At 49.1% G+C, this 24,759-nt stretch overlaps 1 protein-coding gene across 1 annotated transcript in view; it reads left to right on the forward strand.

The window, feature by feature from the left end:
* Positions 1-24,759, forward strand: part of HFM1 (helicase for meiosis 1) — a 2,890,879-nt gene that overhangs the window by 587,152 nt on the left and 2,278,968 nt on the right. The gene's annotated exons all lie outside the window — the stretch shown is intronic.

The raw sequence follows: 24,759 nt of genomic DNA on the forward strand, positions 1-24,759 counted from the left end.
CTCCTCCTGTCCCTCATCTGTGGCCATGAGCAAGCTCATGTCCTTCCTGTCAACATATGCTTTGAGCCTGTTCACATGGAGCACCCTGTGGGGGCTCCTGGGAGTTCCAAGGTCCACCAGGTAGGTGAACTCTCCCTTTTGCTCAAGGATTGTGTGGGCCCAGACCATTTGTCTTTGAGTGCTGCTGGGGCCACTGGCTCCAACACCCACACCTTCTGTCCAGGCTGGTACACAGTTAGGACAGCCTTTTGGTCATGCCAAGCTTTTTGGAGTTCTTGGCTTGCCTCAAGGTTTTTAGAAGCCTTTTCCATATACTCAGCCATTCTGTAGCGGAGACCAAGTACATAGTCCACTATGTTGGTTGCAGGCTTTTTGAGAGGTCTCTCCCATCCTTCCTTCACCAAACACAGGGGTCCTCTTACAGAAGTTCAAAAGGGCTGAAGCCAACCCCCTTCTGTGGGACCTCTCTGTAAGCAAACAAAAGGCAGGGTATCAGGACATCCCATCTATGCCTGAGCTTTTCAGGTAGTCCATGAATCATCCCTTTTAGGGTCCTGTTGAACCTTTCAACAAGCCCATTGCATTGTGGATGATAGGGTGTAGTGAACTTGTAGTTGACACCACATTCCTTCCACATAGCAGTCAAATATCCTGACATGAAGTTTGCACCTCTGTCGGAGACAACCTCCTTTGGGATGCCCACTCTGGAGAACACTCCAACTAGGGCTCTTGCCACAACTAGTGCTGTAGTGGTCCTAAGGGGAATAGCTTCAGGATACCTGGTGGCATGGTCCACCACCACCAGTATAAACTTGTGCCCTGATGCTGTCTGGGGTTCCATTGGACCAACAATGTCAATCCCCACTCTTTCAAAGGGCACCCCCACCACAGGCATTGGTATAAGGGGGGCCTTTGTTGTGCCACCTGACTTACCACTGGCTTGGCAAGTGACACAGGAGTGACAAAACTCCTTGGTATCTTCATTCATGTGAGGCCAGTGAAAGTGTGAGACAATTCTGTCCCAAGTCTTATTCTGGCCTAAGTGTCCTGCTAAGGGAATCTCATGGGCCAAGATGAGAAGGAAACCTCTCAGAGACAAGGGGATGACCAGCCTCCTGGTTGCACCAGGTTTGGGGTCTCTTGACTCTGAGTACACAAGTCCATCTTCCCAGTATACCCTGTGGGCACCTGTGGCGTTCCCTGCAGCCTCAGCAGCAGCCTGCTGTCTGAGGGGTTCAAGAGAAGGGCAGACTAACTGTTCCTTCCCCAGGGCTTCTCTGGAGGGTCCCTCTGAACCCAGAAACTCAACCTGATCAGGTTCAAGTTCTTTAGGCTCAGTTTCCCTCAGCTCTTTGAGGTCAGCCTCCTCTGAGACTTGATCCACAACCTGGGGCAAGGGGGAAGGCAATGCCTTAACCCTACTGCTCCTCTTCTTGGAAGGTGTCTGGTCCATTGTTCCAGGATCCAGCACCTGTTCAGTGGGGCATCTTCTGGCCTGTGACCTAGTCACAGCAAGCACATGTGCTGGCAAGCCTAACATTTCCATGTGAGTCCTCTGCTCCACTTCTGACCATAGGGATGACTCCAAATCATTGCCCAACAAACATTCAACTGGGAGGTCTGAACTAACAACAACCTTCTTTTGGCCACATACCCCTTCCCAGGAGAAATCAACAATTGCCATACTATGGTGGGTAGTGACATTGCTGGCATTGGTCACTAGGTACTCTGGTCCTAGCATGATCTGTCCAGGGTCCACAAGGGTAGGTGTCACCATTGTGACACTGGCACAAGTGTCCCTATAGGCCTGAGCCATCTTGCCATTAATAAAAGGTGTCTGTCTGTATTTGCCCAAGTATTGGGAGTGGCATCAGGGGATATATCCACATCCCCTGTACAGACAAGGACAGCCTGAGTGAGTGTGCCAACTAAGTTGTCACACCCCTCAGAACCCAAGGTTAACCCAACTAATCCCTTGGGAGGTGCACTACCACTGCTGACTGTACTAGGGGGTGCAGGTGCCTTAGGGGCTGCAGTGGCAGGAGTTTGCCCTCCTTTCTTGGTGCACTCACTAAACCAGTGAGTTTTACTTTTGCAGGATTGGCACCATCTTTTAGACTGGCCTTCTTGAGTTTTCTTCTTCTGGGAAGCCTGACCCCCACCTTCTTTGGTTTGTTGGGGACCTGTCGAAGACTTCTGATCATTTTGTTCACCTTTGGTATTATTACCCTTCTGGTCTGCTGTCTTCTGACCACCCTGGTTCTGGCCCTGGATCTGCTTAACCCTTGTTCTGACCCATCTGTCTGCCTTCTTTCCCAATTCTTGGGGAGAGGTCAGATCTGAGTCAACAAGGTGCTGATGCAACAACTGGTTCTGACAATTGTTTAAAATCTGTTCCCTCATGATCAGATTGTACAATCCTGTATAATCAGTAACCTTACTGCCCAGCAACCAGCCCTCCAAAGCCTTAGTGGCACAATCTACAAAATCAGACCAATCCTGAGACTGAGTTTTCTTGGTATCCCTGAACAGCAACCTGTACTGCTCGGTGGTTAGGCCAAACCGATCTATCAGTGTATTTTTCAGGACTTGGTAATTGTTAGCATCCTCAGCTCTAGTAGTGAGGAGCTTATCTCTACCTTTGCCTTCAAAGGAGAGCCACAAGACAGCTGCCCACTGACTCTGGGGGACGCACTGGACAGTGCAGGCCATCTCCAAAGCAGTTATCCATTTGTGGATATCATCCCCTTGTTTAAAGGGGGGCACTATCTTACTCAGGTGTCTAGTGTCTAAACCCCTGTCTTTTTCTCTTGGGAGAATGCTGCCACCAGTGAGATCTAGCCCATTTAACTTTTGCTCTCTAGCAAAGGCAAGCCTTTCTTTGGCCAGGGCAAGTTCTTCCCTTTCAATCCTCAGATTGGCTTCCCTCATCTTAGCTTCATGCTCCCTTCTCTTAGGGGATGACATCCCTCTATGAGAAGAGGTCTGAGAGCCATTGGTTCGAATGGATCTGTTAGAGCCTCTGGATAGAGACCTATCTCGTCCATTCCCAATGTTAAGTCTGCCTGAGAGTGGCCCTGGGGGTCCCCCAAATCCATTCTCATGCCTACTTAAGTTGGTCCTAGTGAGTCAACTGACTTCTACCTGACCTTTGTCTGCCTCATCCCCTGATAACTCCTCTTCCTCCTCCTCCTCTGCATCATCCGCTGCCTGGAGGTGGCGGTCAGGGTCACCAGTGGTTCCCTCTAGGGGGGGCATATTCCCATCTGGATTAGAAGAATCTAGGTTAGCAGTTCTCCTGGCATCATAAGTCTCTAAGAGACCAATCAGAAAGGGAATGGTAGGGTTAGAACCCTGTTTTAGCTTCCTGGAGGTACACAATTGTCTCATCTCCTGGAAGCTAAGAGCTGCATATCTGGACAGGACCTCTGGAAGGTCAACTGACACAAGGGGAGACTCAGAGTTTCCTCCTTTGTCTGACATGCTTTTCTAGTGTGGTGTAAGTGATGCACCTACCTACACTATTTGTTTGCCTACTGATCCCTTTCTAAGAGTTGTAGTCAGGGTGTGCTAGGCCCTGTTGAACTACAACAGCTGGTTCAGTAGAACTCAGAGTATTCTAAGCTAAGTTATATGTACCTAGGTACTTATGTGATCTTTCACAATGATATTATTAGGATACGTGTGGTAAAACAACAGCAAGCTCAAATCCCAACCGCTGCTCACCAATGTGAGAAGTTGGCCTGATATATAATGTTCACTATTCTAGTGAGCACTTTGTATCAGTCCAAACAACCCTTATTGATGATTGGTTGTAAGTCAACCTTATAGACCAGCTATCCTAGTAGCATGGATACGAGCAGCCTTCGGGCTAAACTCTAGAGGGCGTGTTAAGCCAGCTGTTATACCATCACATATACCCCTTGAACACCAAGTGAAAGGACACCACACAAGTGTTATGAAAATAAACAGTGTATTTATTTAGATCACAACAGCCCTGTACTCTTTATGAGGACAGGGTACTAAGCACACAACAAAACTCTTACGAAAATACTATAAGTTGCACAATTTACACAAATGCCGAGGGGCACGAAAAACCATATACTCTAGAAGTGGAATGCGAAATTACTAGCAGGTAAGTACTAATCTCATAGGGTTTGGAATCGCTAGGACTGGACTACTGAACCTTCAGATTACTAGCAGGAGGCCTAGGGGACTCAGGTGCAGAGTGTGCACTCTCACGCGGGATGCGGGACAAAGTCTATGGATGCTAGGTTTCGTAAAGTTAGTGATATCGGACGAATCCGACTTGGTAGAGCTGAAACGAAAAAGGATCTGGACCCTGGGATAGGCAAGCTATGCTGGAGCACCGAAATGCTGAGTTTACCTAGCCCAGGGGCTATGGATGCATAGGTCTGGAAAGACGTCGGGAATCCTCGTTGCAGTCTATGGAGCCTGAAAGAAGAAGTTGCTGGCAGGCAACCAGTGAAGAGATTCGGATGGATCCAAGCCTGAATCGGAGATGGAAGACACCTGTAAGCAGAGGGGACCAAGTTCTGAATCACTAGCCAGTGATTAGATGGGCACCAGGATGGCACCGGATGGAGTCACCTCGACCAGGTGAGTGGGCGACGCTGGGCTCTGCAGTCTCACGGACCAGGAGGCGTTGTCGGCGACCAGGATGGAGGTGCGAGCTGTCCCACGATGGTATCTGCTGTCGACGTCGCTGGACCCAGGATTGGGGCAACAAGTCTTGGCAAATGCAAGCCCACGCAGTGGACTCAAAATGGCGTCTGGAGTGGACCAGGAGGGTCCGGGGTGCTCCTCTGTTGGAGGGGAGCAAGGGCCAGTCTGGAGCAACCAGACCAGCAGTGTTGATGTCGTCGTTCGTCGTCGGGAAGGCCACAAGCCAGCGGGCTAGTAGCCAGACAACGCGGTGAGGTTCCGTGACAATTGTAAGTGGTGTTTTCGACTCGCACGAATATGGTCGAGTCTAGTATCTACGAACCGCAAATGACGAGTTTAGTAAGTGTGCGCAGTTTCGCTGTGCTAACTTAAACCGTTCGTTTGTTACGTGGGTTATTCATCTGTACCCACGGGTTCCATCTTAGATACGACATCCATTTTGTCTCTTGCCCTCAAGTAGCCAGCGAACGGACGTTGTCCGTTTCGCGACCCTGGGATTCCCAAGACATCCGCGGAAGACACATGTTCTTTGAAAGTGTCTTTATGACGAGGGGGATGATACTGTAAGGCAGATGGCCCCGCTTGAGGCTCATCTTGCCGTGCCGGTCTATTGTCTCAGCCGTGCATCTCATTAGGCACGTCCCTTTGATGCCTGTAGCTCGTGTTTCCTGATACCTCCCCTTTTACACCCTTTTCGATCTCCCCACTGTTTCCATCTTCCTCTGCACCTGTCCTTGTGTCTTCTTCGATCTGTTTTACTGCCGATTGGAATGTACTAATGGTGGGAAGATGGGTTTTTACAGTTGTGAACCGCCAAATGTTTCCGCACTTATGCCCCGGACCTTGGATGTATCAAAGCGACCAAAGTGACCCCTCTCGGGGATAATTGTGGGAACCGAGTTGTAAACCTTTGTGTACCATGCAACCTTATGGGAGAAATTTGTATAAAAGGAGCGATCCACAGTACCAATTTGAAGCAGTCTCCTCGAACCTACATACGTTGTACTTCCTGTGACTTCTGTGTTCCCTGCAGTAAATAAACCTTGAATCTTTGACGCCAAAGGAAGTGTCCCGTGTCTCTGTCATTCGTACGCCGGAGCAGGTTACCCACGAAGGTTTCAGGTGTTGTCCCCTGGCACCGCTGGGTCTTAAATAACCCAGTCCTTCAGTTGGCGCCCAACGTGGGGCTGCATCAGTGGTACCGGTCCAAGCCCGACGATCGTGAGGAACTTCGTGTGAAATCTCCGAGGGAAGGTGCACTCCGCTTCATCGATCCTGTTGTCAAAACAAGTGGCCCGAAGACTTTTCCCGCGAAGATTCCCGCCTCCTGACGGCTGCGACGGACTGCTGCCCTGACTGTAGACCTGTTTTGGCGCCTGGCGTAGACCTTGGTATAGCGAGACGACTGACGGGCCTTCCTGGTGACGCCATCGATCTTTGAGTTAAGTATTTGTGGGTCGCTCCCAGAGTTCTTGGTTGTGGTTGCTTAGTTGTTGCATGGTTCCATTGCATTTGTGGTTCTTGGTACTTTGTTGTGATATTTGACGACTGCAGCCGCCAAAGACCGAGGGTTGTTGCTCTTTGCAGGGACTTGGTAAATCCCGTAACCCTTGGCGTTTGTGAAACTCGGCTAGTGTGCAAGATGCCTGGTCGCAGTACTTTGTTTAGTTGTTTCAGACGTTGTGGTACGGATTCCCGACTGGAGGACTCGTGTCCGATACCTCCGGTTGGAACTCCCACTTATGAGCTCTACAGCAAACACGGGCTAGGCCCGATTACTTTTAATGATTACTGGATTCGTTATACTAAAAAAGATGGTGCCCTTAGTTGGCCACCTCATGGTAGTTTTGAGACGACGATCTTAGATAATCTTGAGGCTAAATTGTTTGAGAAAAAGTCAAGGCCGGCCATGTTTGATGCCTTTCGGTTGTGGCGTAAAGAAGCCCGACAGAAAGAGATCAGACAGACTAAACGTAATCAGAGAGATGGTGTTGCTACCATTGTAAAGAAAGCAGAGCAGTTTCAGCGTGATAAGGAGGATAAGGAAAAGGAAGTGTTTGATAGGCTACAGCGTATGTCCATAGATAAATGTTATCCTGCTTTGCCAACGGAGTCGGATAAGAAGGAAGAATCAGTTGAGGATCCTTTAATGTCTTATCTTATGAAGTCGCCACCTCCGTACGTACAGGGTACCGCGCTTCCTGTGGTCCCCCCTGTACCTGTGCCTCAACCTGTTCCTCAACCTGCACCCGTTCTTCCGACTGTTCCCGCTCCTTTGCCTATTGCTATTCCTACTGCTCCTCCGCTTCCACATACTCCTGCTCCCGCTACTGCTCCTGCTTTACTTACTCCTGTTGCTTCCTCTGTTTCTACCCCTTCTCTTGTTAGTCCTTTGTGCTATACTTCTCCGTCTACTCGAAATCGTACTCCTTCGGTTGCGGCTAGTTTTTTCCATTCTCTTGGTCCTGTTCTTGGGTCCGCTGGTTCGGACGGTCCTCAAAGACGTAGTCAGCTTCCCGGTAACAGGGAACGTGCTGCGCTATATAATATGGCGATGGGTTGGATGACGCACCCTCTTAGAAATCCTCCACGTGCTGTGCTTGATACGTTCTGCCAATTCAATGTACCGACACAAAGATACGTGTTCGAAGAAATGTGCAAGGTACTGCGTGATCAGATATCGGCCGATGCACCTGATGATGTGTTGACCGCTTTGTCTGACCTACAGCTTCAGTTCTCGAACGGACTGATAGTGGATACTAACGTTTGACGTGCTGTTGAGCGGTTGCTATCTTTCCGTCCCACTCCTATACCTCAAGCCTTGTTCGTTGAGGATGTTGAAAGTCAGTTAGATGCGTCCGGTCAATTTCCCATGCGGGAAGTTCCACCAGTGTGGATGCCAGCTAATCCACAGGCTCAACCTCCGGTATTGGCACATTTCCAGAGAGTATGGATACATCTCCCATGGAAACGCTCTGAAGTGTTACAGGTGAAGCAATCTTTGCCTGACCCTCGCAAAAATCCTGCAGGGTACTATAAAGAATTGTCGCAGCTCGTAGACGCTACGATAATGAATCTTGCCGATATCGACATGCTGTTCGGCAATGTCGTACCTCAACCGGTATGGGCTAAGATTCGTCAGGAAAATCATCCAAACGAATTAGGTGGTGATTGGGCTGCCATTGTAGCGGCGGATGGGTTGCAAACTGGTGGTGCTAAACCCGAACAGTTGATTGCTGCTCTCCCCCAGAGAATAATTACGCTAATGAAAACTCTTATGCCAGCTATGAGGGTGAACTGGGACAAATTGTCAGCTTGTAAACAGAAAAAGGACGAGAGTGTCTCTGATTTCTTTACGAGATTTGAGGAGGCATTCATCGATCATAGTGGTCAGGATATGGGTACTGAGGGTGGTCAACGGTTGTTCGTGGACAAATTTGTCTCTAACTTATTGCCCGATTTGAGCAATAAATTAAAAAACTCTGAGAGTGCGTGGGCCGTTTCTACATCTGCTCAAATATTGGCTACGGCACAGTATTATGAGAACAGAGAAAAAGAGGAGAACGACCGCGCTGATAAAAAGACGAAATAACTTAAAACAAAAGTGTTGTTGCAGCAGGCCTATCCTCCGCGTTCAAATCAGAATGCTTCGCAGCAAAATAGACCGCAGTCGCAATCGAATAGGTCACAACCTCGAAATGACTCCTCTTCCCAAAGATCTTCGTTAGGGTACAATCAGTGTGCCTATTGTAGACAGGAGGGTCATCTAAAATTCAACTGTCCCGTTCTAAACAATCGTAACAGTGGTAACTCATCTAGAGGAGGTCGTGGTGGTTCTCAGCAGACATCACGTGGTAGGGGTCGTAGTGTTCAAAATGATCGTTCAGATAACTCATCCAATTCCAATAACTGTTTTGATCAACGCGGATCATCGCAAGGACGATCTGCGCAGTACAATGTAGACGATTATTACGTCGATCAGGATGCTGACGACAGTAATTACTAGGACAGCCATAGACAAGGAGAGGGAGTGGTATCAGTTCCGGTTGATCAGAGAGGGCCTTACGTCGCAGTTGCTACATCGGGCGTCGTTGAGCCTTTTCTGTTGGACACTGGTGCAGCGAAAAGTTCCATAATGCATTCGAAACTCCCTGGCGCACCTTTGTCTGGCTTAACTAATGTTTCCGTTGGATTCTCTGGCGCCCCTGTTAGCAATCCAGTTTCACGCCCTTTGCCCCTTACAATTGGGCCTCGTGAGCTGAAAGCTCCGTTGATTTTAATTACTGGTTGTGGTGAAAATCTTTTGGGCCTGGATTTGCTAAAACGTTTGTATGCGACTTTGTATTGTTCTCCTGCGGGTGTAAAGCTTACGTTAGGAGAGAGGGTTGTCTCTCCTATGTACTTGTCTCTCGATAAGCTTCCACCGGAATTGAGTTCTCTTCCTGCATCTTTGTGGGCGACAGGTCCCAATGATGTGGGCCTGCTTGATATCTCCCCTTATGTTGTTCAGCTGAAATCTAATGTACGGTTGCCACGTATTCCCCAGTATCGAATCTCTCTTGATGGTGAACGCGCACTGTTAGCGATCATTTATGATCTAATCGAGAAAGACGTTATTGAAGAGACGCGGGGAAACGTGTGCAACAGCCCTGTACTGCCTATTCTGAAACGTACTGATCCTTCAAAACCACCTGTTTATCGTTTTGTTATCGATTTACGGGAGGTAAATAAAATTGTGATTCCTCAGTTCCCTGTTGTGCCTGACATCGCGGCGTTACTGACTCTGATTCCAGCTTCTGCATCATGGTTCTCGGTGATCGATCTGAAGAATGCTTTCTTTAGCATTCCGATTGCCGAAGAAAGCAGAGACCTTTTTGGTTTCTCTCTTGGTGGTCGCAGCTTCCGGTTTAAACGTGCTCCTCAGGGCTACTGTGAGAGTCCATCAATTTATAGTCAAGCCTTGAAGGGTCAACTGGATGCGTTTTCGTTGCCGGCTGGTGCGGCCTTAATCCAATATGTCGATGACTTATTGGTGGCTGCAGATACTCAGGACATTTGCAAAATCGCTACGGTGTCGTTGCTGCAACATCTCTGTGACTTACATCACAAGGTGTCACCTTCTAAACTCCAATATTGTTGTCAAGAAGTAACCTATCTAGGTCACTTATTGTCAAAGGAGGGAAGACGGCTGACCCCAGCGAGAATTGCAGCAATTGCACGAATGACTGTGCCAACAACCCAAAGAGATGTGCGTGCCTTTCTAGGTATCACGTCATATTGCAGGCAATGGATTCCAAATTTTTCATTGCTAGCGAAACCATTGGTGGCTCTCATGTGCAAGGATGTTTCAACTCCTTTACCATGGACGGAAGAATGCCAGAAAAGTTTTTCTGAATTACGTGACTCATTGTGTTCGGCTCCTGTGTTAGGTACCCCTGACTACAGCAAGCCGTTTACACTATATGTTCACGAGAGGGAAGGTTGTGCTTTGAGTGTCTTAACGCAACCTTTTGGTGGTAAGCAACGTCCATGTGCATATTTTTCCTCGACCTTGGACCCGGTAGCTAGAGCATTGCCGAGTTGCTTGAGAGCAACAGCGGCAGCTGCGGTGTCCATCCGACAATCAGCAGGATTGGTCATGGATAATATGCTTACGGTGATGGTTCCGCATGCGGTCGATACTCTTTTGAATCGCACGAAAACTCAGCACTTGACGAGTGCGAGGTTGTCTGGGTACGAGTTGACGCTGTTGGCAAGTCATATTCAGATAAAACGTTGTAATGTTCTGAATCCGGCGACTTTGTTACCAATTAGCACAGAGTCAGATGAAATAGCAGCCCATGACTGCTATCTGAGGACTGAAGAGGAAACAAAAGGTCGAGTGGACCTTAAAAACACTCCTTTGGAAAATCCAGACGGAACTTTGTATGTGGATGGTTCATGTTTTAAATTGCCGAATGGTGATGTGACTACTGCGTATGCTGTTGTGACTTTGAATACTGTTGTGGAAACTGCGAGATTGAATCAGAACTCTGCCCAGGCTGCAGAGCTGATCGCTCTAACTAGAGCGTGTGTGTTGGCGAAAGGGAAACTTGTGAATGTGTTTACCGACAGCCAATATGCGTTTGGCGTCGCTCATAACTTTGGACGGTTGTGGAGAGAGAGAGGTTTTATGACGTCGCATGGCACGAAGATTCAGCATGGACAACTTGTGAATGATCTTTTGGATGCACTTACGTTGCCTAAGCAGGTAGCGATTGTTAAATGTAGTGCACATCGTAAGGTGACGGATGATGTTGGTCGTGGTAATGCATTTGCGGATGAGATTGCTAAGGAGACTGCCCGGAACCTTAGCACTAGGATGTATGTGACGAGTTTGGTTAGGTGGCCTACAGAGACTAGTATGTGTGAGGACACTATCGAGAGTGTGAAAGCGATTCAAGATGAGGCCACCGAGACTGAAAAGACGAAGTGGAAAGAAAGTACGGGAAAGTTGGATGCGAATGGTTGTTGGGTTGATTTGTCGGAACATAAGAGATGGATGTTACCGGATGCGTATGTGCTAGCTGTTGTGACAATGGCACATGGGTTAGCACATATTAGTGTGAAAGGTATCTGTAAGCTGCTGTCCCATGTGTGGAAGAATGATGGTATCACGAAATGTGCTGAACGGTTGGTTAAGAATTGTATGGTATGTATGTTGTACAATCCTGGTAAGGGAACCCCAACTCCTCCTGGACATTTTGCTCCCCCTTCATGTCCTTTTGAGGTGATCCAATTAGACTTCATCCATATGGAGCGATGCAACAACCTGAAATACGTTTTAGTTGTGGTTTGCGCGTTCTCCCGATGGATCGAAGCCTACCCTCTTAAAGACAATACTGCCCTGTCGACTGCGAAAATCCTACTGAAGGAATATTTTCCTCGGTATGGAATGCCTCGGATTGTATGGTCGGATAACGGAAGCGAGTTTGTGGGGAGTGTGATGAAGAGTGTGTGTAAGGGTCTTGGAATTAATCAAAAATTCCATAGCGCCAATCATCCTCAGTCAGCTGGTTTGGTTGAAGGGTATAACGGCACCCTTAAACTGAAGCTAGCGAAGATTCAGGCTACGACTGGTCTTTCGTGGCCTGATGCTTTACCCTTAGCTTTATTGTCAACTAGGGCAACCGTACACTCCCGAGTAGGGCTTAGCCCCTATGAAATAGTGTTCGGTCGTCCTGCGAATGTGTGGGGGGTCCCTAGACCGGGTGTGTTCTCCAGTCTTGAATACCCAATGTTGATTGACTATCTTCATGATCTGACTGCTAAACTGAGGTTAATTCACCAACAGGTTTACGAAGCATTGCCGACGCAGACGGAGGGTCCAGGCCACCAGCTCCAGCCCGGAGACTGGGTGGTAACCAGACCAGAAATTTTGCCCGCAAGAAGAACTTGGAACCCCGGTTTACTGGACCCTACCAGGTCCTCCTTGCCACGAGAACTGCCGTCCGTTTAGAGGGCCGAAAAAATTGGGTGCATGCCACCCATACGAAAAAAGTTCCTATTCCTTTACCGGCAGACTCGTGGGTGAGGAGGGGCATTGCTTCAGCTGAATCCGAAGGATTGCCGGCGTTTGTACCTTTTAGTGACGCACAACCTGTCGGAGAATCCTCAGTGCAGCAGAAAGACACTGTTGAACATTTGTCATCAAAAGACTCGAGACCAGAACATTCGACTAATCAACAGGACTCTGTTCCTTCATCGGATCTTTTGTTTGATGAACATACACGTCCTGGGAAAACTCGATACTTTTTGCGTTCCAGCACTAAGGACAAATAAAAGATTCTGTTCTGTCCCTTGACAATTGCATTATCCCGTTTTCCACGATCAGTCTGAACACCCGTATCACTGTAATTATTTTTGTATATATATTGAGTTTCGTTCCATATGTATTTTTGCTTCCACAGCTGAGAGACATTTTACACATACATTGTGAATAAAGGCCGTAGGGCTGCGCGTGTACTTCCTTCTGGTTAGCAGGTCTTGACGCTAGGTTAAAGACCGTCGGTTCCTGGGAACTCCTAGGGATTGACTACTGCTACACAGAACGAAGTGCGTCAAGAAACGTTGCGGACGGTCATAGGGGATGGCATTTTCAAAGCTGATGGACTTGGAAGAAGCTCAGGCGCAAAGGTTCAAGCTACAACAACTTACTCGTACCAAATGTTTTATGTTTCAAATGTTTGTATTGCTCTTGACTGTTTCTGCACTATTGGCGGGTGGGGTGTATTACATGATGTCGTACTTCTTACCTTCTGCTATACCTACTCCTACTTCTGACCCTAAACTTACCTCCACTGCATCCCCTCATTCTTTCCATATCCTACCTGAACACGAGCAGGCTAGACGTGCAGAATTTCGAAATAATTCCTTTATTCAGCTCCTTCATCAGCACCAGTTAGTGGTTAATACTACTAATTGTTGGGTGTGTGGACTAATGCCACATACCACGGATAAGGGAATTCCATATCTGGTCTTACCGTATAGTTCCCAGGGTTCAGCTCGAGCATTCCAAACAATGTTTCGAAGTGCACTAGATTCTTCTACCCCAGTCGAGAGCCACGTTCTCCCTACTTTGGCCTTGGCTCGTATCATAAGCCTTTGTCCATAGCGATAGAAGATTTAGATAGAGATATCTATGAGCCGTCGCTCATCCCAGAGGAAGAGGTACAAGCCTATAGGGTCCTGAGAAAGGACCCTATAGGCCTGAGTAAGGTCGAGTATAGTGCGCTCACGAGTGAAAAACAGCTTAAAAGCTCGCCTCCGATATGGGTCGTACCCCACATTGGTAATTTTTGTCTAATGGGTCGTGGCCGAAGATCGAAAGCCCGACTTGGAGAGAGTGCTTGCACCGAGAATTACATTCTGCCGATGGTCTCGTCCCCTGTGTTTCTGGCTGCCAAGGGTACATACTTTGTTTGCCATGATCGTGCGTATGCATGGTTGCCCTCTGACTTTATGGGCTCATGTTTTATCGCAAATCTGTTGCCTCCGACGTTCACTGTAGACGCAGACTATCACAAAACTAGAGTTGTGAGAGGCGTAATTAGCGAAGAGGATACTGCCGGTCAAGAGGCAGGAGACTTTTTCAAGGTTTTCCTCCCGTTTTGGGGGCCTATGGTTAATAGTAGGAACCTGAGACAGTTGACTCGAGTGGTAGAATCGACAGCTAATATTACTGCCAGTGCCCTTGGTAATATCACCACAGAACTTCAGGCGGATAGACTTATGACGTTACAAAACCGTATGGTTTTAGACGTGATCTTAGCAGATCGAGGTGGGGTATGTAAGGTGATCCATTCGAGCTGCTGTATTTTCATTCCAGATAACGCTCCGACCGTCTATCAAGCCATCTCAAAGTTGCATAAGATCTCTGAATCCATACACGTGGATGTAGGGGATTGGACGCTACTTGGGTGGTTTTGGGGCCTGATGTCGACTTGGGGTTGGAAGATTCTGATGATCATCGGAGTCGTTGTGGCGTTCCTGTTCACGTGTTGCCTTTGTGTGCAGTGTGGTCCTGCCTTATGTGGCCTTTGCGCTACAACGTGTATAAGACAGCCACCTGTTACCAAGGGGACTCGGTTGGACAGAGCTATGTTACAGCAACATCTAGACGGTCTGATGAATATCGAGTATGATTCCGACTAGTGCTTGCCTACATGAGGGCAAAAGGAGCGTCTGAGGTTCCGTGACAATTGTAAGTGGTGTTTTCGACTCGCACGAATATGGTCGAGTCTAGTATCTACGAACCGCAAATGACGAGTTTAGTAAGTGTGCGCAGTTTCGCTGTGCTAACTTAAACCGTTCGTTTGTTACGTGGGTTATTCATCTGTACCCACGGGTTCCATCTTAGATACGACATCCATTTTGTCTCTTGCCCTCAAGTAGCCAGCGAACGGACGTTGTCCGTTTCGCGACCCTGGGATTCCCAAGACATCCGCGGAAGACACATGTTCTTTGAAAGTGTCTTTATGACGAGGGGGATGATACTGTAAGGCAGATGGCCCCGCTCGAGGCTCATCTTGCCGTGCCGGTCTATTGTCTCAGCCGTGCATCTCATTAGGCACGTCCCTTTGATGCCTGTAGCTCGTGTTTCCTGATACCTCCCCTTTTACACCCTTTTCGATCTCCCCACTGTTTCCATCTTCCTCTGCACCTGTCCTTGTGTCTTCTTCGATCTGTTTTACTGCCGATTGGAATGTACTAATGGTGGGAAGATGGGTTTTTACAGTTGGGAACCGCCAAATGTTTCCGCACTTATGCCCCGGACCTTGGATGTATCAAAGCGACCAAAGTGACCCCTCTCGGGGATAATTGTGGGAACCGAGTTGTAAACCTTTGTGTACCATGCAACCTTATGGGAGAAATTTGTATAAAAGGAGCGATCCACAGTACCAATTTGAAGCAGTCTCCTCGAACCTACATACGTTGTACTTCCTGTGACTTCTGTGTTCCCTGCAGTAAATAAACCTTGAATCTTTGACACCGAAGGAAGTGTCCCGTGTCTCTGTCATTCGTACGCCGGAGCAGGTTACTCACGAAGGTTTCAGGTGTTGTCCCCTGGCACCGCTGGGTCTTAAATAACCCAGTCCTTCAGCGGTAAGCAGCAAAGAGCAGAAGGGCCCCACGCAGATCTGGTGGATGCTGGAGGGCTGAACTTCGGTGCTGGAGCTGCTCAGGGTTGGGGCTTCTCGGACCCCAAAGCACTCACTCGAGGGTCCCTCGGCGGTCGTGCTGGGCAAGAGTCGTGCAGTCTTGAAGATGGCCGGTCCCTCGAGGTCTCGTCGCACCCACGGATCTCAGCTGAGCTGACGATGTGGGTAGAGGTCAGAGGTGCCAGGGAAGCCGGGTCTCGTCGTGCTGGTCAGTCGGATTCCGGAGGAAGGACGTGCAGCAAACCGCAGTGTTCTTGGATGGTGCCTGCGGGTGCAGGGTGACTACTCCTTGGTCACAAGGGAGAAATCTTGAGAAGAAGTCGAGAGTTCCTTTCGTAGAAAGTAGTTTCAGGATTCAAAGATGATCTAATTTGGAAGGGGGCCTGCTCCTATCTTTATACTAGTAAAAGGGGCTGGCACGCGACGAGGTCCTGCCCATGGGTGGGACCAGGAAGGGGGGTGGTTACACCCCTCTCCCATGCCGGACTTTCCCCAGCTCAGGGGCTGGTGTGCCCCTGGAACTGGTTCTAGCCGGCCTATGCATAGTGAGCACCGGGGTGCCACTTGCAGTCACCTTCCTCTAAAGCTCTGCCTACCCAGGATACACAAAACCCTGTCTGGGATGGTGCTAGCACCGCCCCTGACAGGAAACCCTTTGTCCAAGCCTCTCTCGCTGGAAGGACTCCCAGCAGCAGGAGGTCAGACTTGTGTCTGTGGTGGCAGCATCCATTTTGTGATGCTGAGGCTTGATTTAACTTTAACCGGGGTTCACAGTTACATACATGTCGTGTCCCTCTAGAAGGGTGGAATGCTAACCCCGTCGCCAGAATTGGCGAGGGGTTAGTATTCCAATTCGTATGACACCTTACTCGACAAGTTTTGATAAAGCGATACCAGAGTTAGCATATAACCGCGAGGATTATAATGCACTTAAGAGTATATGGTACGCGTTATCATGGAACAGCTATTAGGACTTGGTTCCGCAACTGCAAACGGGCTCAGCTCATGCCAGAGCACCATCTCACACGAATCCAAGCACTCTGCCTTCAGGATTGTCAAGGCCTGCCATAGGAGTGACTGATAGGAATACCGGTGTCCATTTTAGGGTTAGATATAGGTATACTACATCTAAAGCAAAGGGTGATTACACCACCTTGCCCCAGCTGTCCTGCAGCCAGTTGTGTCAGATTTAGATGGCCAGCCAGGGGTGGCATAATACATGCTGTAGCCCCTGGTAGGCCCTGGGTACACCTATGCCCTGAGTTACAGGGTCTGATAAGGTGGCCCAGTACCAATTGGATAATGCACCTAAGGTACACGTGTCAATTTAGTGAGAGAACAGCAAGGCTGTGGGTCTGATTAGCAGGCCCACAGCCAGAGAAGTCGTAAACCAGTGAAGCAAAAAGCAAAAATCTGGGGTGATCATAGGATTGCAGACCCTACTCTCCTACAATGGTGCTCTGGCATGAGCTGAGCCCGTTTGCAGCTTGCGGAACCAAGTCCTAATAGCTGTTCCATGATAACGCGTACCATATACTCTTAAGTGCATTATAATCCACGCGGTTATATGCCAACTCTGGTATCGCTTTATCAAAACATGTCGAGTAAGGTGTCATACGAATTTGAATACTAACCCCTCGCCAATTCTGGCGACGGGGTTAGCATTCCACCTTTCTAGTGGGACACGACATGTATGTAACTGTGAACCCCGGTTAAAGTTAACTCAAGCCTCAGCATCACAAAATGGATGCTGCCACCACAGACACAAGTCTGACTTCCTGCTGCTGGGAGTCCTTCCAGCGAGGAGAGCTTGGACAAAGGGTTTCCTGTCAGGGGCGGTGCTAGCACCATCCCAGACAGGGTTTTGTATATCCTGGGTAGGCAGGGCTTTAGAGGAAGGTGACTGCAAGTGGCACCCTGGTGCTCACTATGCATAGGCCGGCTTGAACCAGTTCCAGGGGCACACCAGCCCCTGAGCAGGGGAAAGTCCGGCATGGGAGAGGGGTGTAACCACCCCCCTTCCTAGTCCCAACCATGGGCAGGACCTAGTCGCGTACCAGCCCCTTTCTTTAGAATAAAGGTAGGAGCGGGGACCCTTCCAAATTAGATCATCTTTGAATCCTGAAACTACTTTCTACGAAAGGAACTCACGACTTCTCAAGATTTCTCCCTTGTGACTAAGGAGTAATCACCCTGCACCCGCAGGCACCATCCAAGCATCGCGGTTTGCTGTAAGTCTCTCCTCCGGATCAAGACTGCCCAGCTCGACGAGACCCGGCTTCCCTGGCACCTCTGACCTCTACCTGCATCATCAGCCCAGCTGAGATTCGTGGGTGTGACGAGACCTCGAGGGACCGGCCATCTTCAAGACTGCACGACGCTTGCCCAGCACGACCGCCGAGGGATCCTCGAGTGAGTGCTTTGGGGTTTGAGAAGCCCTAACCCTGAGCAGCTCCAGCACCTAAGTCCAGCCCCCCAGCATCCACGAGATCTGCGTGCGGCCCTTCTGCTCTTTGCTGCTCACCGCGTTGTCCGGCTACTTGCCTGCTGGCTTGTGGCCCTCCTGACGACGCACCACGACGACAACACCGCTGGTCTGGTTGCTCCAGACTGGCCCTTGCTCCCCTCCAACAGAGGAGCACCCCGGACCCTCCTGGTCCACTCCAGACGCCATTTTGAGTCCACCGCGTGGGCTTGCATTTGCCAAGAGTTGTTGCCCCAATCCTGGGTCCAGCGACGTCGACAGCAGATACCTTCGTGGGACAGCTCGCACCTCCATCCTGGTCGCCGACAACGCCTCCTGGTCCGAGAGACTGCAGAGCCCAGCGTCGCCCACTCACCTGATCGAGGTGACTTTGTCCGGTGCCATCCTGGTGCCCATCTAATCACTGGCTAGTGATTCAGAACTTGGTCCCCTCTGCTTACAGGTATCCTTCTTCACCGATCCAGGCTTGGATCCCATCGAACTTCATCACTGGTCGCCTGCCAGCAACTTCTTCTTTCAGGCTCCATAGACTGCAACGAGGATTCCCGACGTCTTTTCAGACCTATGCAGCCGCAGCCCCTGGGCTAGATAACCTGAGCATTTCGGTGCTCCAGCATAGCTTAACTATCCAAAGGTCCAGATCCATTTTCGTTTCAGCTCTACCTAGTCGGATTCGTCCGATAACACTAACTTTACGAAATCTAGCATCCATAGACTTTGTCCCGCATCCCGCGTGAGAGTGCACACTCTGCACCCGATCCCCCTAGGCCTCCTGCTAGTAATCTGAAGGTTCAGTAGTACAGTCCTAGCGATCCCAAAGCCTTTGAGACTAGTTACTTACCTGCTAGTATTTCGCGTTCCACTTTTGTAGTATATGGTTTTTCGTGCCCCTCAGGCATTTGTGTAAATTGTGCGACTTTCAGTATTTCTTTAAGAGCTTGGTATTGTGCTTAGCGCCCTGTCCTCATAAAGAGTCCAGGGTTGTTGTGTTCTAAATAAATATCCTTTTATTTTCATAACAACTTGTGTGGTGTCCTTTCACTTGGTGTTCAAGGGGTATAGGTGATGGTATAACAGCTGGCTTAACACGCCCACTAGAGTTTAGCCTAAAGACTGCTCTTGTCCATGCTACTAGGATAGCTGGTCTATAAGGTTGACTTACAACCAATCATCAATAAGGGTTGTTTGGACTGATACATAGTGATCACTAGAATAGTGAGCACTGCATATCAGGCCAACTTCTCACAGCCTGCACAACTTTTTGCTCCAAAATATATTCAGGATAAATATGCTGCCTTTTTTCGCACCTGTTGTGGATTCTAAAGGTACCCAGTGTTGTGGATTCCTCAGAATAAAATCGAAAATGTAGCCAAGATCACCTTCTTTCCAGTATTGAGGAACAATCAGAGTTGTAATATATAACTAAACAAACATAAAAAACTAACATACAATTATCCAATATTAGGGGTATCTTTCATGGATTCACATGCCTGAATCATTCCCCGTCGTTGGGGTGGGAGTCCCTGGTACATAAAAGAGTAATGTCATAAAGACATATACATAGTAATAGGCCAGAGGCCTCTCATTTGTAACATATCCATGTCCTTTTGTAAAAAGGACCAAACTTTGGCGAAGAGCCAATCAGATATCACCACCCTCTATAACCTTCCTGGAAGGAGCCCTAGCCCCTCAGATTTTCAACCGCATGTCGTGCTAAGGGAGTCTCCTTTGAGCTCTGCTCAGCTTCTTTGTATTTTTTCCACATATTTGTCTCAGAATTATCTTTCTGTGAGGAATTTTCAATTTAGCCATGGCTGACACTCCAAAAAAGGGGCTCTTCAGACCTTGTGCCTCTTGTGGCAAAAAGAGACTTCATGTGGATGACAGGCATGAGGACTGCCTTTACTGTCTCTACCCTGACCATTCAGCAAAGAATTGTAAAGTCTGCCGCACTTTTTCAGCCAAAACTCTCAAGGATAGAGAGGGCCGCCTGCTGATATGGCTTCAGAGACTCAAGGACAGGGATCAAACAGTCTCTTCAGGTGAGAGTGAGTGTTCCATTAGGAGTATACACTCTTCTCCCAAAAGGCCTAGAACGTCATCCCCAGGACCATCTTTGCAGCCACCTCAAAAGAAGACGCCCAAGTCTTCAGAGGTTCGTTCTAAGGCCGTTGCTGTGAAGGTTTCTCAACGAGACCCTGCCTTCAAGAAACCTTTGGTGATGTCTTCAGCTCTGCCTGTGACAACGTGGACAGCCACGATTTCCACGTCGATGGCGTAATCTTTAACATCAACGTCGACGACTACCACATCCTTGTCGTCGACGGGTAGGTCTGTTCCATCTCTGATTATTATCAAAAAGTTGTCGATGACTCCACCGTCGACAAGTGCCTCATCGTCGACAACGTCCAAATCGTCATCGTCGACGAAAGTGCCATCGCCGTCGCCGAAAACCTCATTGTCGTCGACTAACTCGTCATCGGCGATAAAGGCGCCATCGATGACGACAGTTTCATCGTCGACGAAATCATCGTCGTTGACACCAGCGTCGACGGCGACGAAGCCGTCGACGGTGACACCAGCGCCGACGAAGCCGTCGACATCAGCGTCGACGAAGCTGTCGACGAAGTCATCGACGAAGCAACCATCATCGACGGCGCTGCCGTCGACTACGTCGTCATCGAAGATGACACTGTCGACGACGGAATCTGGGTTGATTGTCGACATTCCCCCGTCGACGACCACTCGTCGACGGGTTCGACGACGGTAGAGTCGCCTCCCTTGAAGTGTACTTATACGCACTTCAGGATGACCACGCGTACTCTCACGCCGGAATTGACCTCTCCGAGCAGGGCCAGCCAATCCCCCCTGCTCATCTTCTGGATACTGAGGACTCTGATGAGGGCTCTATGTTCCGACAAGCGACAAGCCCCTCTGAGCTACACGTAAAACTTCATGAAAGCTCGGATTATGAGGAACAAGGATAGGATGATGTGGAGTACCAGGAGGAATTCCAACCTCCTCCGCCTCCTCTACAGCCTATGGTGTGTCTCCCAGCATTCATAGTGACAGATCTGCAGTTTCTGATTGGGGACTACAAGCAGAGGTTTCCGTCCACTGCTCCGCCTCCGCCAGTTGTGACACCGGCAGTTGTGACACTGCCAGTTATGACACTGCCACCTAGGCCTCTGCCTACTCCTTCAGTCCTTCATCAAGACCCCGCTCCTTCGCGTCCTCAGCCATCCTCTGATGAGGAAGATGAAGAAGAAGAGCAACAATGGGAGGAAGGGGAGCTCCAGGACACACAAGGCGAATGGGATGACTTTGTGATTCCAGGTCCAGCATCCCTGGTACAGGCACAAGCGTATTCACCCCCAGAAGACATTGGGGGATTCCACAACATCCTAGAGAGAGCAGCGTTGCGATTCAAACTCAAGGTAACGGCCACACAACAGGATTGCATCCTTTATGACTTTTAAGGAACCGTTCCAAAAAGCTGTACGGTCCATTCCCATCATTGATTACATCTGGGAACAAGGGGAGAAAATAATGCAAAACCCTTCATCTCTGGCTCCAGTGCTGCCCAGACTGGACAAAAAATATAAAGCTGCTGACACAGCTCCAGCTTGCCTTACTGGCCATCCAAAGACGGACTCTGTCATTACCCAGGCAGCGGAGCGCAAGTCAAAAAATACATCGGCTGCATTGTCTGCGCCGCCAGATCAGCAGGGTCGAAAACTAGATAACATAGGGAAGAGGTTTTCGTCCATGTCAGCTCTAACGGTGCGTGCAGCAAACTCTTTAGCACTGTTGGGACGCTACAACTGCCAAATGTGGGCAGATATTGCTCCATATTTGATTCGCTTCCAGAAGAGCAGAAAGAAGAGGCGAAAAAGATTCTCCTTGAAGGCGAGCGTTCCGCTTCAGAGATGATTGATGTGGCGATGGATATCGCATCCACGGGGTTCCGTCAGCTGGCAGGAGCAGCAATACTGAGGCGCCAAGGTTGGCTTAAAGCAACATCTTTCCGGCCTGAAGTTCAGAACAAAGTATTGTACATGCCGTATGACGGTCAACTTCTTTTTGGCCTACACATCGATGACATGCTCCAGGGTATCAAAAAAGATACTGATACCGCAAAGGCTTTAGGTACTCTCCAATACAAAAATCCTTCCTTTCAGGCTCCAGAGGAAGAAGTCAGTCTTCTAGAGGCGCCTATCAGGGGTACAAATCCACGTATGGCTCAAATGAGCAATACAAACCCCAGTACCAGCAAAGACAGCAGCAAAACCAGTCGTCCTACAACAAGTCTTCCTTTCGCGGACGAGGAGGGAAGAAGGACACAGCCAGAAGGCAATGACTTCTCTCAGCCACAGATCTTCATTTCCTCTCCACCTTGCAAAGTTGGCTGGAGAATTTCAGCCTTCCTTCGCAATTGGCAACAAATTACAACAGATCGATGGGTCCTCCAACTTGTTCAATTCGGTCACTCTCTGGAGTTTGTGGAAACTCCTCCTCAAAAGCCGCCAGTACCAATGCGGGACATAGAAAGAGTCCCCCGGAATCAGAAGGGCAAGGGATTCTACTCCCGATTCTTCCTCATTCGAAAGAAGGAGAAGCAATGGAGACCTATATTGGACTTAAGAGGACCTTGGCCGCCCGGATTCAATCCAAAAAGTCCATCACGGTGCGCCTGTACAAACCCCTGTTAGGAATGATGTCCTCAAACATCCTGCTGATTCCACACTGCCGCCTTGGTATGCGTCCACTTCAGGAGGCGCTATCCGCTCAGTGGATTCAATCCAGGGGATCTTTCGACGACATAATCCGGATAACTCCTACCATTGTCCATGCTCTAAACTGGTGGCTTCACCCACAGAATCTGAGGCAGGGTATGTCGTTCATACTTCCAATTTCGCCACATGTGATAACTATAGATGCGTCTTTGGAAGGATGGGGTGCGTTCCTTCAGGACCTTCAAATCAACGGGCAGTGGTCCCTTGCGGAGAAGAAACTGCTTTTAAACCTCCTCGAGTTAAGGGCAGTCCACCTGGCATTAAAAGCTTTCCTGCCCAGGATCAAAAATTCCCCAGTGCTTGTGAGAATGGACAACACCACCACAATGCATTATCTGAACAAACAAGGGGGAACTCGCTCTTTGACGTTGTCTCTAGAATCTCAACGAATTTGGAAATTGCTACTTCAACACCACATTTCCCTTCAGGCAGAGTATGCCCCAGGGACTGACAATGTCCTGGCGGACTCTCTAAGCAGACAACGCTCGGTGTGCCACGAATGGGAGCTGGATCATCAACTTCTCAGCTCTATATTCGCCCGATGGGGCAGGCCTCGCCTGGATCTGTTTGCGACACAGCACAACGCAAAATGCCAACATTATGCAAGCTGGCATCCCCAAAAGGGATCGCTAGGGGATGCATTTTCGATGGCATGGTGCAACGTCTTTGCATACGCATTTCCTCCGTTTCCCCTAATTCCCAGGGTCCTCCGGAAACTGAAGGCAGAGCATTGCACCCTGATCGTGATAGCCCCAGCGTGGCTGCGCCAGCACTGGTTCACAGAGCTTCATCTCCTGTCGCTGGAACCGCCAATTCTATTCAAGCCTTGCCCGCATCTCCTCACAATGAACCAGGGACAAGTCCAGCATCCGGATCCAGCATCTCTCAGATTGTCGGCTTGGCTCCTGAGTTCAGAGAGTTTCAGAACCTAGACATTCCTCAAGAATGCCGGGCAGTCTTAGCCCAGGCTCGGGCCGACAGTACCAACAAGACGTACTCTCTAAAGTGGAAAAGGTTCTGTGTATGGTGTAAGGCAAACAAAATACACCCGTTTTCTTCAACACCTGCACAAAGTCTACCTTACCTGCTCCATTTGGCGCACTCTGGATTGGCCCATGCCTCTATTAAAGTCCACCTAGCGGCCATATCTCGGTTCAGGCGTTCGTCATCTGGTATTTCCCTCTGGTCCAATAGGCTGGTTAAACAATTCCTAGAAGGCCTGTTCAGGACATTCCCTCCGGTGAGAGCTTTACCACCCACCTGGCAGCTAAACATTGTGCTTGCTCAACTGATGAAGCATCCCTTTGAGCCAATACGCAGAGCTGACATCAAATTTCTGTCTTGGAAAACTGCTCTCTTACTAGAGCTAACATCAGCAAGGCGTATAAGTGAGCTGCAAGCCTTCTCTATTCAGGATCCTTTCCTGCAGTTCAAACAGGACAGAGTTATTCTACGGACCAACCCTAAATTCATCCCAAAGGTTCCGTCTACTTTCCACCTGAATGAACCTATTGTCTTGCGGACTTTCTTCCCAAATCCACTTTCAGCAGCAGAGAGGTCTCTCCACTCTTCAGACCTCAAACGCTGTTTAAAGTTCTACATCCACCGAACAGAACAGTTTCGGAAATCCAACCAGCTTTTTGTTGCCTTCAGCAGGCCCAGAAAGGGTCTTCCTTTAACTAAGCAGAGAATTTCACGCTGGATCTCTGCAGCCATTACCTTTTGCCATCACCAGGCAGGTCATCCTCTGCATTCTAAAGTTCGAGCTCATTCAACCAGAGCTGTCTCCACTTCAATGGCGCTCTTTGCGGGAGTGCCCATCATCGACATATGCAGAGCGGCGACATGGAAGACACCACATACGTTCACCAGGCACTACAGATTGGATTCAGAACTTATGAAAGATACAGCAGTAGGACAAGCTGTGCTCCGTCATCTATTTCACTAGAGGCGAGCCTTCTCTCTTTCATCCGTTCATCCTACTGTATATTCGCACATTTGCCCCAGTATTGTAACTTTCATAGATTCCCATGCTTTGTATCATTCCCCGTCGTCGGAATTGGAGCTAGTACAAAAACCATAGAAACAAAAG

The sequence above is a fragment of the Lissotriton vulgaris genome, chromosome 1_1 (assembly GCF_964263255.1).
Source record: "Lissotriton vulgaris chromosome 1_1, aLisVul1.2, whole genome shotgun sequence".
Lineage (NCBI taxonomy): Eukaryota > Metazoa > Chordata > Amphibia > Caudata > Salamandridae > Lissotriton > Lissotriton vulgaris.